Source organism: Macaca mulatta, chromosome 1, assembly GCF_049350105.2.
Source record: "Macaca mulatta isolate MMU2019108-1 chromosome 1, T2T-MMU8v2.0, whole genome shotgun sequence".
NCBI classification, from domain to species: domain Eukaryota; kingdom Metazoa; phylum Chordata; class Mammalia; order Primates; family Cercopithecidae; genus Macaca; species Macaca mulatta.
Window position 1 is genome coordinate 116524186 of NC_133406.1, and position 15696 is coordinate 116539881.

Genomic DNA, 15696 nt, shown 5'->3' on the forward strand with positions numbered 1-15696 from the left:
AGACGGAGTCTGGCTCTGTCGTCCGGGCTGGAGTGCAGTGGCCGGATCTCAGCTCACTGCAAGCTCCGCCTCGCGGATTTACGCCATTCTCCTGCCTCAGCCTCCCGAGTAGCTGGGACTACAGGCGCCCGCCACCTCGCCCGGCTAGTTTTTTTTGTATTTTTTAGTAGAAACGAGGTTTCACCGTGTTAGCCAGGATGGTCTCGATCTCCTGACCTCGTGATCCGCCCGTCTCGGCCTCCCAAAGTGCTGGGATTACAGGCTTGAGCCACCGCGCCCGGCCGCTTTTGTCCTTATTACTTTACTACATCTATTCTCAAAATGCCTAATTGCCAAATACAATAGCCTATTTTCAGTCCTTATCTGAATTTTTTTCCGAACTCCTGACTTTCTTCCCAATTTCATCTATTCAGTGAGACAGAGGTCCCCAAATCCTGGGCTGCAGACCAGCACCAGTTCATGGCCTGTTAAGAACCGGGCTGCACAGCAGGAGATGACTGACTGGCAAGTGAGCATCAGAGCCTGAGCTCCGCCTCCTGTCAGATTAGCAGACATTAGTTTCTCATAGGATTGCAAACCCTATCGTGAACTATGCATGCAAGGGATTTGGGTTACATCCTCCTTATGAGAATCTAATGCCTGATGATCTGATGGCACAGTTTCATCCCAGTACCATTTCCACCTCCCACATCCCCGCCCCCAACAGATCCATTGAAATATTGTCTTCCACAAAACCAGTCACAGGGCCAGGTGCCAGAAAAACAGCAGTGAGGCTGGGCGCGGTGGCTCACACCTGTAATCCCAGCACTTTGGGAGGCTGAGGTGGGCAGATCACTTGAGGTCAGGAGTTCAAGACCAGCCTGGCTAACATGGTGAAACCCTGTCTCTACTACAAATACAAAAATTAGCTGGGCATTATGGTGGGCGCCTGTAATCCCAACTATTCAGGAGGCTGATGCAGGAGAATCGCTTGAACCCAGGAGTCAGAGGTTGCAGTGAGCCAAGATCACGCCACTGTACTCCAACCTAGGTGACAGAGCAAGACTTTGTGTCAAAAAAAAAAAATATATATACACACACACACACACACACACACACACACACACATATATATATACACACATACAGTGAGCAAGATAAACCAAGCTTCTGTCCTCATAGAACTAACAGTGGAGGTATAAACATTCACCAAAGAATGAGACTTCCATTTCCAGCAATATAACAGACTAGACACTCTGAATAATTATTCTACTATAAAACACCTAAAACCAGGCAGGCCGGGCATGGTGGCTCACGCCTGTAATCCCAGCACTTTGGGAGGCCAAGGCGGGCAGATCACAAGGTCAGGAGATCGAGACCATCGCAGCTAACATAGTGAAACCCCGTCTCTACTAAAAATACAAAAAATTAGCCGGGTGTGGTGGCAGGTGCCTGTAGTCCCAGCTACTTGGGAGGCTGAGTCAGGAGAATGGCATGAACCCAGGAGGCGGAGCTTACAGTGAGCCGAGATCGCGTCACTGCACTGCAGCCTGGGTGACAAAGCAAGACTCCATCTCAAAAAAAAAAAAAAAAGAGACGGTAAACCAGAGGGTAAACCAGTAAATACCCATCTTGAAAAAGACAGCAAGGAAATGTCCCTACCACAATCTTGGCTCTGAATCAGGGCTGCAAGTGGGGGATTGTGAAGACCTCCCCTGGGTATTCACAGGCTAGTCTTCATGAGTTTATAGTCTAAGTTTATATTACCTGAATAGACAGAAACACTTCAAGCCCGGAATTTTATTTATTTATTTATTTATTTATTTAATTTACTTGCTTACTTACTTACTTACTGAGATGGAGTCTCCCTCTGTTGCCCAGGCTGGAGTGCAATGGCGTGATCTCGGTTCACTGCAACCTCTGCCTCCCAGGTTCATGCCATTCTCCTGCCTTAGCCTCCCAAGTAGCTGGGATTATGGGCACTCACCACAATGCCCGACTAATTTTTGTATTTTTAGTTGAGAAGGGGTTTTGCCATGTTGGCCAGGCTGGTCTCGAACTCATGACCTCAAGTGATCTGCCCACCTGGGCCTTCCAAAGTGCTGGAATTACAGGCATGAGTCACCAAGCCTGACCAGGCCCAGGAATTTATTTTGAAGTAGTTATAGGGTAATAGTGACCTAATTGATAGGCATTGCAGAGAACCAAATACGAATCCTCTCTGGAGAAAGCTGCCTTCAAGGCAAACATAAAAAAAATTCCTGAAGTTCAGATGATAAACTATAAGGAAAAAAAAAAATCCCTAGTGTTAAGTTCCTTTGAATATGTGTTCACTAATAAAAATCCCACAAACACAAAGCAACAGGAAGTAGGCCACCATGAATGAGAATGAGCAGCAATCATAAATAGCAGAATTACGTCCACAGAGACTTTGGATATTAGAATTATATTGCTGCATATAAAGAAGTATGTTTGCCAGGCGCAGTGGTTTATACCTGTAATCCTAGCACTGTGGGAGACCGGAGGTGCGTGGATCCCCTGGGGTCAGGAGTTCAACACTAGCCTGGCCAATATGGTGAAACCCCATGTCTACTAAAAACACAAAAATTAACAGGCAACCTACAGAATGGGAGAAAATTTTTGCAATCTACTCATCTGACAAAAGGCTAATATCCAGAACCTACAAAGAACTCAAACAAATGTACAAGAAAAAAACAAACAACCCCATCAAAAAGTGGGCAAAGGATATGAACAGACATTTCTCAAAAAAAGACATTCATACAGCCAACAGACACATGAAAAAATGCTCATCATCACTGGCCATCAGAGAAATGCAAATCAAAACCACAATGAGATACCATCTCACACCAGTTAGAATGGCCATCATTAAAAAGTCAGGAAACAACAGGTGCTGGAGAGGATGTGGAGAAATAGGAACACTTTTACACTGTTGGTGGGATTGTAAACTAGTTCAACCATTATGGAAAACAGTATGGCGATTCCTCAAGGATCTAGAACTAGATGTACCATATGACCCAGCCATCCCATTACTGGGTATATACCCAAAGGATTATAAATTATGCTGCTATAAAGACACATGCACACGTATGTTTATTGCAGCACTATTCACAATAGCAAAGACTTGGAATCAACCCAAATGTCCATCAGTGACAGATTGGATTAAGAAAATGTGGCACATATACACCATGGAATACTATGCAGCCATAAAAAAGGATGAGTTTGTGTCCTTTGTAGGGACATGGATGCAGCTGGAAACCATCATTCTTAGCAAACTATCACAAGAACAGAAAACCAAACACTGCATGTTCTCACTCATAGGTGGGAACTGAACAATGAGATCACTTGGACTCGGGAAGGGGAACATCACACACCGGGGCCTATCATGGGGAGGGGGGAGGGGGGAGGGATTGCATTGGGAGTTATACCTGATGTAAATGACGAGTTGATGGGTGCAGCACACCAACAAGGCACAAGTATACATATGTAACAAACCTGCACGTTATGCACATGTACCCTACAACTTAAAGTATAATAATAATAAATTAATTTTAAAAAAAAAAAGAAAAAAAAAAAAACACAAAAATTAGCTGGGCATGGTGGCGCATGCCTGTAGTCCTGGCTACCTGGGAGGCTGAGGCAGGAGAATCACTTGAACCCGGGAGGCAGAGGTTGCAGTGAACCAAGATAACACCACTGCACTCCAGTCCGGGTCACAGAGCAAGACTCCATCTCAAAGCAAAACAAAAAAGAAGTATGTTTAATATATATGTAAGCCTGATTCAAGCACCAGACAGAAAAAAACTATGTATCGCTAGGGAATACACAACTAAAAATGACAAGACTTCCATAACCATTGCTTGGTTTAAAAAAAAAAAAAACAGGCCAGGTGCAGTGGCTCACGCCTGTAATCCCAGCACTTTGGGAGGCCAAGGTGGGCGGATCAGGTGGTCAGGAGTTCAAGACAAGCCTGGCCAACATGGTGAAACCCCGTCTCTACTAAAAATACAAACATCAACTGGGCGTGATGGCACGTGCCTGTAATCCCAGCTACTTGGGAGGCTGAGGCAGGAGAGTTGCTTGAACTTGGGAAGCAGAGGTTTGAGTGAGCCGAGATCACACCATTACATTCCAGCCCGGGTGACAGAGCAAGAATCTGTCTAAAAATAAAAATAAAATAAAAAAAAGATTTTTAAAGGAACAATTTCTAGAAATGTAGATACAATAATTCAACAAATAACTAAGAAATAAAATAATTACATATATACTATGTATATGTGTGTATGTGTATGTATATATAATATATACTGTGAAGGAAAACAAAGGGTGCCATGAAAACATATACAGTGTTAGGGACTGAATTTTGCCTCCCTTCTCCCCACCCAAAATTCCTGTGTTGAAGTTCTAACCCTCAGTACCTCAGTCTGGGATTGCATTTGGAGAAAGGGTCTTTAAAGAAGTAACTAAGGTTGACTGGGCGCAGTGGCTCATGCCTGTAATCCCAGCACTTTGGGAGGCTGAGATGGGTGGATCACCTGAGGTCAGGAGTTTGAGACCAGCCTGGCCAACATGGTGAAAACCTGTGTCTACTAAAAATACAAAAATTAGTCAGGCGTGGGGGCATGTGCCTATAATCCCAGCTACTCAGGAGGCTGAGGCAGGAGAATCACTTGAACCCAGGAGGCAGAGGATGCAGTGAGCTGAGATTGCACCATTGCACTCCAGCCTGGGTGACAAGAGTGAAAGTCCATCTCAAAAAATGAAAAAAGGGCACCAGACAAGATGCAGCCATTTACAAGAGGCCCCAGAAGAAACAACTTTCAATACCTTGACCTTGGACTTCTAGCCTCCAGAAGTGTGAGGAAATAAATTTCTGTTGTTTAAGCCACTTAGCCTTTGGTACTTTGTTATGGCAGCCCTAACAAACTAATACTTAGACAATTTATCTCTGGTTCTTCTTTCTCTTTTCCTGCCCACCTCTTAAACATTGATATTCCTCAGAGTTCTACGTGGTCCTCCTTTCTCCAGCTACATAGTCTTCCTGGATAAGAAAGGGCTCTACAATTAGACTTGAATTCAAATGCTAGCCATCGGTTAAAAGCTGGCTATAAATTCCCAAATCTACATTTAGTTTTCTTTTTCTGTAAAAAATGGGGATAAGAATATGGTATGTTTCTCTTAAGAGTTGTTGGGAGGACTAATAATGATCGGGTGGGTGAGGTGACTCACGCCTATAATCCCAGCACTTTGGGAGGTTGATGTGGGAAGAACTCTTTTTTTTTTTTTTTTTTTGAGACGGAGTTTCACTCTTGTTGCCCAGGCTGGAGTGCAATGGTGTGATTTTGGTTCACCACAACCTCTGCCTCCTGGGTTCAAGCAATTCTGCTGCCTCAGCCTCCCTAGTAGCTGGGATTACAGGCACCCGCCACTGCGCCAGGCTACTTTTGCATTTTAGTAGAGATGGGTTTCTCCATGTTGGTCAGGCTGATCCCGAACTCCTGACCTCAGGTGATCCGCCCACCTCAGCCTCCCAAAGTGCTGGGATTACAGATATGAGCCACTGCGGCTGGTCCATGTGGGAAGATCTCTTGAACCCAGGAGTGCAAGACCAGCCTGCGCAACATAGCAAGACTCTGTCTCTACAAAAAAAAAAAAAAAAAAAAAAAAAAATTTAATTACCTGTGTGTAGTAGTGTGCGCCTTTAGTCCCTGCTACTTGGGAGGTTAAGGCAGGAGGATCACTTGAGCCAAGGAGTTCAAGGCTGCAGTAAGCTATGATCAAGCCACTGCCACTTGCCTAGGCAACAGAGTGAGACTGTATCTCAGAAATAATATTTTTTCTTCGCTGCGTGCAGTGGCTCACGTCTGTAATCCCAGCACTTTGGGAGGCTGAGGCGGGTGGATCAGGAGTTTGAGACCAGCCTGGCCAACATAATGAAACCCCATCTCTATTAAAAATACAAAAAATTAGCCAGGAGTGGTGTCAGGCGCCTGTAATCCCAGCTACTCAGGAGGCTGAGGCAGGATAATGGCTTGAACTCGGGAGGCAGAGGTTGCAGTGAGACGAGATTATGCCATTGCACTCCAGCCTGGGCGACAGAGTGAGACTCCATCTCAAAAATAATAATAATAATAATATCTTTTCTTCACTAATTATGTGAAGGGACTGAACTAATTGTTTACTTTCATTATTCATTTAATCCATAATAACCCAGCAAGGTAGTTATTTTACTCATTTTATAGATGTGGAAACAGACCAAGAAGGTTAAATTACTCAGGCAGGGTCACTCAGCTAGTAAGGGGCAGAAGCAGATTCAAACCCACATCTATCTGGCATCAAAGCCTATGCTCTTCAACTGTGAAAATAGCTAAATTTCAAAGGTAAAGTAGAAATGGTCTTTGATTTCCATTTAATGAGAAGACAGCATCACCAAAGGCAGGAGCATTCTCTGCAAGAATGATAAAGTGGCCAAAGGAGCAGTCCCAAACTCTTCTCATCAAGACTGACCAAATGCCCTGCCCCCCAGCCCTTTAGAGGGTTTCCCTTTCTCTTTCTTTTTTTTTTTTGGAGACAAAGTTTTGCCCTTATTGCCTAGGCTGGAGTGTAATGGCGCGATCTTGGCTCACTGCAGCCTGTTCCTTCTGGGTTCAAGCTATTATCCTGCCTCAGCCTCCCGAGTTCTGGGATTACAGGCATGCACCACCACACCCAGCTAATTTTGTATTTTTAGCAGAGACAGGGTTTCTCCATATTGGTCAGGCTGGTCTCAAACTCCCGACCTCAGGTGATCCAGCCGCCTCGGCCTCCCAAAGTGCTGGGATTACAGGCGTGAGCCACCGCGCCAGGCCGAGGGTTTCCTTTCTTTTCTTTTTTTTTTTTTTTTTTTGAGACAGACTCTCACTCTGTCACCCAGGCTGGAGTGCAGTGGTGCAATCTCAGGTCACTGCAATGTCCATCCCCTGGGTTCAAGCGATTCGTCTGCCTCAGCCTCCTGAGTAGCCGGGATTACAGGCGCCTGCCACCATGCCCGGCTCCAGCTAATTTTTGTATTTTTAGTAGAGACGGGGATTCACCATCTTGGCTAGGCTGGTCTTGAACTCCTGACCTTGTAATCCACCCTCCTTGGCCTCCCAAAGTGCTGGGATTACAAGTATGAGCCACCGCGCCCGACCTGGTTTCCCTTTCAAAGAAAATTGAGGCCATCAATTACGAGTGCCCTACCCATGCACAAACACCAGAGTGTCTGCCATTTAACAGATGCTCAGCAAATGTTGTCTTCTCATTAAACTAAATCTACCTCAGGCCGGGCGCGGTGGCTCAAGCCTGTAATCCCAGCACTTTGGGAGGCCGAGGTGGGTGGATCACGAGGTCAGGAGATCGAGACTATCCTAGCTAACATGGTGAAACCCGTCTCTACTAAAAATACAAAAAACTAGCCGGGCGTGGTGGCGGGCGCCTGTAGTCTCAGCTACTTGGGAGGCTGAGGCGGGAGAATGGGGTGAACCCGGGAGGCGGAGCTTGCAGTGAGCTGAGATCACGCCACTGCACTCCAGCCTGGGAGACACAGCGAGACTGTGTCTCAAAAAAAAAAAAAAAAACCTAAATCTACCTCTTGACAACTCCTGAAATATTCCTGTAGCCCTGACCATTCCTGTAGCCTTAATCCTGCATTTCTGCCTGCTTGTTGGATTCCTTACCTACTGAGTCTCACAGCACTTCTGGCTCAGTATGTATCATCTTTCCCAACAAAGCTTGTCTTCCAAATATATACACCCTTATTTAAAAGCATCACTTGGTTGGGGCAGTGGCTCATATCTGTAATCTCAATGCTTTGAGTTCGAGACCGGCCTAAGAACATAGCAAGACCCTGCCTCTACAAAAAAAAAAAAAAAAAATGTAAGCCAGGTGCAGTGGCTCACTCCTGTGATCCCAGCACTTTAGGAGGCTGAGGCAGGTAGATCACTTGAGGCCAGGAGTTCGAGACCAGCCTGGACAACATGGTGAGACCCATCTCTACTAACAAAAATTAGCCAGGTGTGGTGGTGCACGCCTGTAGCCCCAGCTACTCGGGAGGCAGAGGCAGGAGAATTGTTTGAACCCGGGAGGCAGAGGTTGCAGTGAGCCAAGATCGCGCCACTGTACTTTAGCCTGAACAACAGAGACCTGTCTCAAAAAAAAAAAAAAAAAATTAAAAATAAGGGTGGCCAGCACCTGTAGTCCCAGTTACTAAAGAGGCTTAGGCAGGAAGATTTCCTTGAGCCCAGGAGTCCAAGGTTACAGTGAGCTATGATGGCATCACTGCACATCAGCCTATGTGAGACAGCAAGAACCTGTCTCTAAAAATATATAAAAAATAAATAAATAATTGAAAAAGCACCACTACGTACCCAGCCTCCCATTATGGAAATCTCTCTCTCTCTTTTTTTTTTTTTTTGAAAGAGTTTCGCTCTTGTTGCATAGGCTGGAGTACAATGGTGTGATCTCAGCTCACTGCAACCTCCACCTCCCAGGTTCAAGCAATTCTCCTGCCTCAGCCTCCTGAGTAGCTGGGATTACAGACATGTACCACCACACCCGGCTAATTTTTTGTAATTTTAGTAGAGACAGGGTTTCTCCATGTTCATCAGGCTGGTCTCGAACTCCCAACTTCAGGTGATCTGCCCGCCTCGGCCTCCCAAAGTGCTGGGATTACAGGCTTGAGCCATTGCGCCCGGCCAGAAACCTTGGAAGTTATCTTAAACTTCTTCCTTTCTCTTTGGTCACACATCCAATTTTTTATCAAATCCTGCTGATTCTACCTCGAGAAATGCTTCTCAAATTAATGTCCTTTCATCCTTTCCCATTCTTTTTTTTTTTTTTTTTTTTGTAACGGAGTCTCACTCTGTCGCCCAAGCTGGAGTGCAATGGCGCCATCTCGGCTCACTGCAACCTCCACCTCCCAGGTTCAAGCGATTCTCCTGCCTCAGCCTCCTGAGTAGCTGGGATTACAGGCGTGTGCCACCATGCCTGGCTAATTTTTGTATTTTTAGTAGAGATGGGCTTTCACCATGTTGGTCAGGCTGGTCTCATACTCCTGACCTTGTGATCTGCCCACATTGGCTTCCCAAAGTGCCGGGATTACAGGTGTGAGCCACCGCACGGGGCCCCTTTCCCATTCTTGATACATTTGTTCAATTCCTTTTCAGGTTTTCCCTAGACAATTGCAACAACTCCCCAGCTAGATTCCCATGGACCAGCCTCCCCACCTCTTTGCCCACCACTCCTAGGCTTGGCTTCCTAAATTACAAAATTCACTCATGTCATCCCTGCTTAAAGTTTTATCAATAGCACTGAAAGCCCTTTACAATCTGTCACCAAACTTCAAACTTTGCCCCCACCACTCCCCTATGCTCCTACTACATATTAACAGGTACTACTGGCTGCACATGGTGGCTCACACCTGTAATCCCAGCACTTTTGGAGGCTCAGGCAGGCGATCACTTGAGCCCAGGAGTTTAAGAGGGGCAGTGGTGCACACCTGTAGTTCCAGTTACTGGTAGCCAGGGGAGGGGGGCGGCTGAGGTGAGAGGGAGGGAGAATCACCTGAGTCCGGGAGGTTGAGGCTGCAGTGAGCCATGGTCATGCGCCACTGCACTCCAGCCTGGGCAACAGAGTGAGACCTTGTTTCCAAAAATGAAAAAAGAAAAAAAAAAACTACTATTTATTTGAGTGTTTATACATTAGATACTGGGATAAGCAAGTATATATAATCTCTTTTTTTTGTGTGTGTGATGGGGTCTTACTCTGTCACCCAGGCTGGAGTGCAGCATTGCAGCCTCCACCTCCCAGACTCAAGAGATCCTCCCAAGTAACTAGGACCACAGGTGCACACCACTGTGCCCAAGTAATTTTTTGTATTTTTGATAGAGATGGGGTTTCATCATATTGCCCAGGCTGGTCTCCAACTCCTGAGCTCAAGCAATCCCCCTGCCTCAGCTGGGATTACAGGCATGAGCCACCATGCCCAGCCTATATATACTCTCATATATCAGTGTTTCCCAATTTTTTTTTGTCTTAGAACTCCTCTATATTATTATTTTATTTTATTTTATTTTATTTCTAATTAGTATTTTTAGTAGAGACAGAGTTTCCCCATATTGGCCAGGTTGGTCTCAAACTCCTAACCTCCGGTCATCCACCCGCCTCAATCTCCCACAGTGCTGGGATTACAGGTGTGAGCCACTGTGCCAGGCCTCTTTTATTTTTTTTGTAGAGACAGGGTCTCACTATTGCTCAGGCTGGTCTCGAACTCCCTTGCTCAAGCTATCCTTCTGCCTCAGCCTCCCAAAGTGCTGGGATTTCCAAGTGTGAGCCACCATGTCTGGCCTATATTCTTAAAATGTATTGAAGACCCCAAAAAGCTTTGTGTTTATGTAGGTTGTATCTACCAACATTTGTCCTAATGGAAATTAAAACTGAGAGACTTTAAAAAATATAGGATCAAAAAAATAGAATTAGAGTCAGGTGCAGTGGTTCATGCCTGTAATCACAGCACTTCGGGAGGCCAAGGCAGAAGCATAGCTTGGGCCCAGAAGGTCTAGACCAGCCTGGGCAATATAGTCAGACCCTGCCTCAAAATAAATAAATAAATAAAAATATTAGAATCAGATTTTGAATCCAAAAATCCAAAATGTGAAACTTTTTTTTTTTTGAGACAGGGTGTCTGTCACCCAGGCTGGAGTACAGTGGCACGAACACAGCTCACTGCAGCCTCAACCTTCTGTATTCAGGGTATTCTACCTCAGCTTCCCTAGTTGTTGGGACCACAGGTGCACACCATCAAATTTTTTATATTTGATATTTTGCCCAGGCTGGTTTTGACCTCCTGAGTTCAAGCAGTCCTCACTGCTCAGCCTCCCAAAGTGCTAAGATTATAGGCATGAGCCACCTTGCTCAGACAGGTGTTTTTTTGTTTATTTTAATTTTAATCATGCATGGATGTTGAACTTTATTTAGTGCCATGTTTTTTTTTTAACTGTTAATTGCATGCATAGGCTGGGGCCAGGTGGCTCACACGCCTGTAATCCCAGAATTTTGAGAGGCTGAGGTGGGAGGATTGATTGCTTCACCAGTCTGGACAACATAGCAAGACCCTGTCTCTACAAAACATTTTTAAAAATTAACCAGGTGTGGTGGTGTACCCCTGTGGAACCAGCTGTTCAGGAGGCAGAGGCAGGAGGATCACTTGAGCCCAGGAGGTCAAGGCTGCAGTGAGCCATAGTTGTGTCACTGCACTCCAGCCTGGGCGACAGAGCAAGACTCTGTCTTCAAAAAATTAATGAATTTTTTGTTTGTTTGTTTTTGTGTGTTTTTTATATGGCATTTTGCTCCTGTTGCCCAGGCTGGAGTACAATGGTGTGGTCTCAGCTCACTGCAACCTCTGCCTCCTGGGTACAAGTGATTCTCCTGCCTCAGCCTCCCGAGTAGCTGGCATTACAGGTGCCTGCCACCATGCCCAGCTAATTTCTTTGTATTTTTAGTAGAGACGGGTTTCACCAGTTGGCCAGGTTGGTCTCAAACTCCTGACCTCGGTGATCCGCCCGCCACAGCCTCCCAAAGTGCTGGGATTACAGGTGTGAGCCACTGCATCCTGCCTGTGACAAAGTTTTATTAACATTTCCAGGGCGGCAAGGGAGTCATGGAAAGATAAGCACATTGTAATTCTGAAAAAAAAAAAAAAAATTGGGGTTCTGTCAGAAAGGAAGAAAGGGAGAATAAATATTGGATAAGACAGCTGGGCGCGGTGGCTCACATCTGTAATCTCAGCACTTTGGGAGGCTGAGGCGGGTGGATCACGAGGTCAGGAGTTCAAGACCAGCCTGGCCAAGCTGGTGAAACCCCAGGTCTACTAAAAATACAAAAATTAGGCCGTGCATGGTGGCTCACGCCTGTAATCCCAGCACTGGCAGGGCAAGGTGGGCAGATCACAAGGTCACGAGTTCGAGACCAGCCTGGCCAACATGGTGAAATCCCATCTCTACTAAAAATGCAAAAATTACCTGGGTGTGGTGGCAGGCGCCTGTAATCCCAGCTACTTGGGAGGATGAGGCAGAGAACTGCTTGAACCCAGTAGGCAGAGGTTGCAGTGAGTCAAGATTGTGTCACTGCACTCCAGCTAGGGTGACAGAGCAAGACTCTGTCTCAAAAAAAAAAAAAAAAAAAAAAAAAAAGAATCCTTTGAAACTTCCACAAACATTTCCTCCTCAAAATGTGTCTTTGTTTCAGAGAATTCATTTACATCATTTTTTTTTCAAAACGGGAAAACCATTAGGCCCCAGTGTAGGAACAAGATGTACTCAACAGCTTTGTTCTCCAGGCTTTGGGAGCCTGAAGTTGGACATACTTAATATCTCATGTTGCCTTCCCCTATCTTCTAGTTGAAAAACTCTTTGTTCTTAACTCGACTGCCTCTCTTAATTACTCAACCCCTTTATTCCTTAGCCTAGTAAAGCAGTGTTTTTCTTTTTTTCCTTTTTATGCCCTATATATAATTTGTGCTTTGGGAAGCTCTCAACTCTGCTGATAGAAATTTCTGGAACTATTGGAGCACCATATTCTCTTCTCCTAACTTGAGGCTAATCTTTAGCCTTTAATCTCTAAGGCCTGTTTATGTCATATTCTTTTTTTTTTTTTTGAGATGGAGTCTTGCTCTGTCGCCCAGGCTAGAGCGCATTGGCGCAATCTCGGCTCACTGCAATCTCCGCCTCTTGGGTTGGGGCGATTCTCCTGCCTCAGCCTCCCGAGTAGCTGGGATTACAGGCGTACGCTGCCAGGTCCAGCTAATTTTTGTATTTTCAGTAGAGACGGGGTTTCACCATGTTGGCCAGGCTGGTCTCAAACTCCTGACCTCAAGTGATCCTCCCGCCTCGGCCTCCCAAAGTGGTGGGATTACAGGCGTAAGCCACCGCCCCCGGCCTATGTCCTACTCTCTCATACTGTGCCGCCAGCACAGCACCTCCCATCACAATACCATAATCAATCATTTTTACATACTCAATTATTTTCACATATAAGATCATAATTTGGCCAGGCGTGGTAGCTCACGCCTGTAATCCCAGCGCTTTGGGAGGCCGAGTGGATCACCAAAGGTCAGGAGTTCAAGACCAGCCTGGCCAACATGGTGAAACCCCATCTCTACTAAAAAATACAAAAATTAGTTGGGCATAGTGATGGGTGCCTGTAATCCCAGCTACTGGAGAGGCTGTGGCAGGAGAACTGCTTAAACTCGAGAGGCAGAGGTTGCAGTGAGCTGAGATTGTGCCACTGCACTCCAGCCTGGGTAACAAAGGAAGACTCCGTCTCAAAGAAAAAAAAAAAAATTCAGGCCCAGGTCTCCACAGGTAACACTAGCATATAACTAGAGTTCAGTAGCCTCTCAGGAGGTGTGACAGACATTGCTACTTGTTTTAGCCAATATTTACTTTTTAATTTTTTGAGACGGAGTCTCACTGTGTTGTCAGACTGGAGTACAGTGGCGCGATCTTGGCTCAAACTCCACCTCCCAGATTCAAGCAATTCTCTGCCTCATCCTCCCAATTAGCTGGGATTGCAGGCGCCCACCATCACACCCAGCTAATTTTTGCATTTTTAGTAGAGATGGGATGTCACCATTTTGGCCAGGCTGGTCTCGAACTCCTGACCTTGTGATCTGCCCATCTTGCCCTCCCAAAGTGCTAGGATTACAGGCGTGAGCCACCATGCACGGCCTAATTTTTGTATTTTTAGTAGAGAGAGGGTTTCACCAGCTTGGCCAGGCTGGTCTTGAACTCCTGACCTCGTGATCCACCTGCCTCGGCCTCCCAAAGTGCTGATATTACAGGTGTAAGCCACTGCGCCCAGCCATCTTATCCAATATTTATTCTCCCTTTCTTGCTTTCTGACAGAACCCCAATTTTTTTTTTTTTTTTCAGAATTCCCGGGTTCACTCCATTCTCCTGCATCAGCCGCTCGAGTAGCTGGGACTACAAGTGCCCGCCAACATGCCCAGCTTATTTTTTGTATTTTTAGTGGAGACAGGGTTTCACCGTGTTCGCCAGAATGGTCTCGAAATCCTGACCTCGTGATCTGTCCACCTCGGCCTCCCAAAGTGCTGGGATTAGAGGTGTGAGCCACCGCGCCTGGCCGGGATTCTTTATATATATGATTATGTAAAAACGATTGATTATGGTGTTGTGATGGGAGGTGCTGTGCTGGCAGCACAGTATGAGAGAGTAGGGCATAGGCCGGGCGTGGTGATATATATATATGTTTATAAATATATATAAGTATATATTATGTAAATATATATATGTATTTTTTTTACTTTTTACAAAAGGTAGGCTATGTTTATTAGAGTCACAAGCAGTTCACTGTCTCAGTGTGACTCAAGACCACAAAAAACCCATTTCTCCCTCATTTCATTCTGAGTCCTGGGGTTGAGACCTAGACCGGCAGGTGAACTGCTTGGGGCCCATTCACAGGTTTACAAGTTTCTCATTGAGGGCAGTCTGTGACTGTGTGACATTGACCAGGTAGGTCACCATCAGCAGGTCATTGATGTTGCTGATGAGCATGGTCTCGAAATCATTGGGAACTATTTTGGGTACTTGCTTAACAAGGCTCGTTAAGAAGTGGCCCACAGTATTGTCAGCTGACATCTTTCCAGACAGTACATCCTCTACATATTGCAACACTGTGCTTAGGGCATCCTGGATGCAAGCTGATGCCCCTCCTACTTGCTGCAAGTCACTTGAGAGTCCGATACCTTAGTTGGGGTTAAAACAGGTCTTCATAATCAGGTCAACTTCAATGTGTTCAGTGTCAATAGTATGCATATATCACTGTCAGAGGTGTGAACATCACTCCCATGGTCCTCCCAAGGACACCCATTAAAGTGCTGACATAGGGTTTGATGCTCACGCAGCGGTTCTGGAGACTTGTGACCACAGTGAGGTGGATGGGGTTGGAGGCCATCAGGCTATAGTACTTATGAATCACCACAGAGTGCTCTGTGATGTCATGGCCTGTAGCCTACCAGCCCAGGATGAGCTCATTTTTTATGCAGTTCATACATGTTCTTAGCAAATTGCATGTCAACAGCCACTTCATCTTCTGACTCATTGTACGGCACTGAAAACCAATTGGTGACCTCCACTAAGTGTTTGTCAACAATTCCCAACAGGTTCCTGGTAACTCAGGCAGCTCCCTCATTGTGTCACTCTTAGCTGTCTACAATGGAGGCCAAAATGGCAGGATGCAGCCTGACCACGCAGCCCCCGGGAAAGGGCCCTGGGATAGCAGGACCAGACAGAGCAGGGGTCTGCGCTGGAGCTCGCGCTGAGGCTGGGGTCTGGTCCAGAGCCGCAGTCTTAGCCACTGTTGCTGTAGGGTCTAAAGATGAGGCTAGAGTTGCAGCCACTGCTGGTGCTGGCACTGGGGCTGGGGCTGGGGCTGGGGCTGGGGCTGGGACCGAGGCTAACGCTGCCATCAGGACTGGGGCAGCATAGCTGGAGGAACACTTGCTGGTAATGCCAGGGTGGCCATCTTGTCATGAGAGAAGCTCTATATTAATGTTTTTTTTTTTTTGAGATGGAATTTCGCTCTTATTGCCCAAGCTGGAGTGCAATGGCGTGATCTCAGCTCACCGCAACCTCCGCCTCCTGGGTTCAAGCGATTCTCCTA

At 46.1% G+C, this 15696-nt stretch overlaps 1 pseudogene; it reads right to left on the reverse strand.

Moving 5' to 3' along the window:
* Positions 1-14356: 14356 nt before the first annotated feature.
* LOC707635 (eukaryotic translation initiation factor 3 subunit F pseudogene) lies at positions 14357-15696 on the reverse strand (annotated as a pseudogene).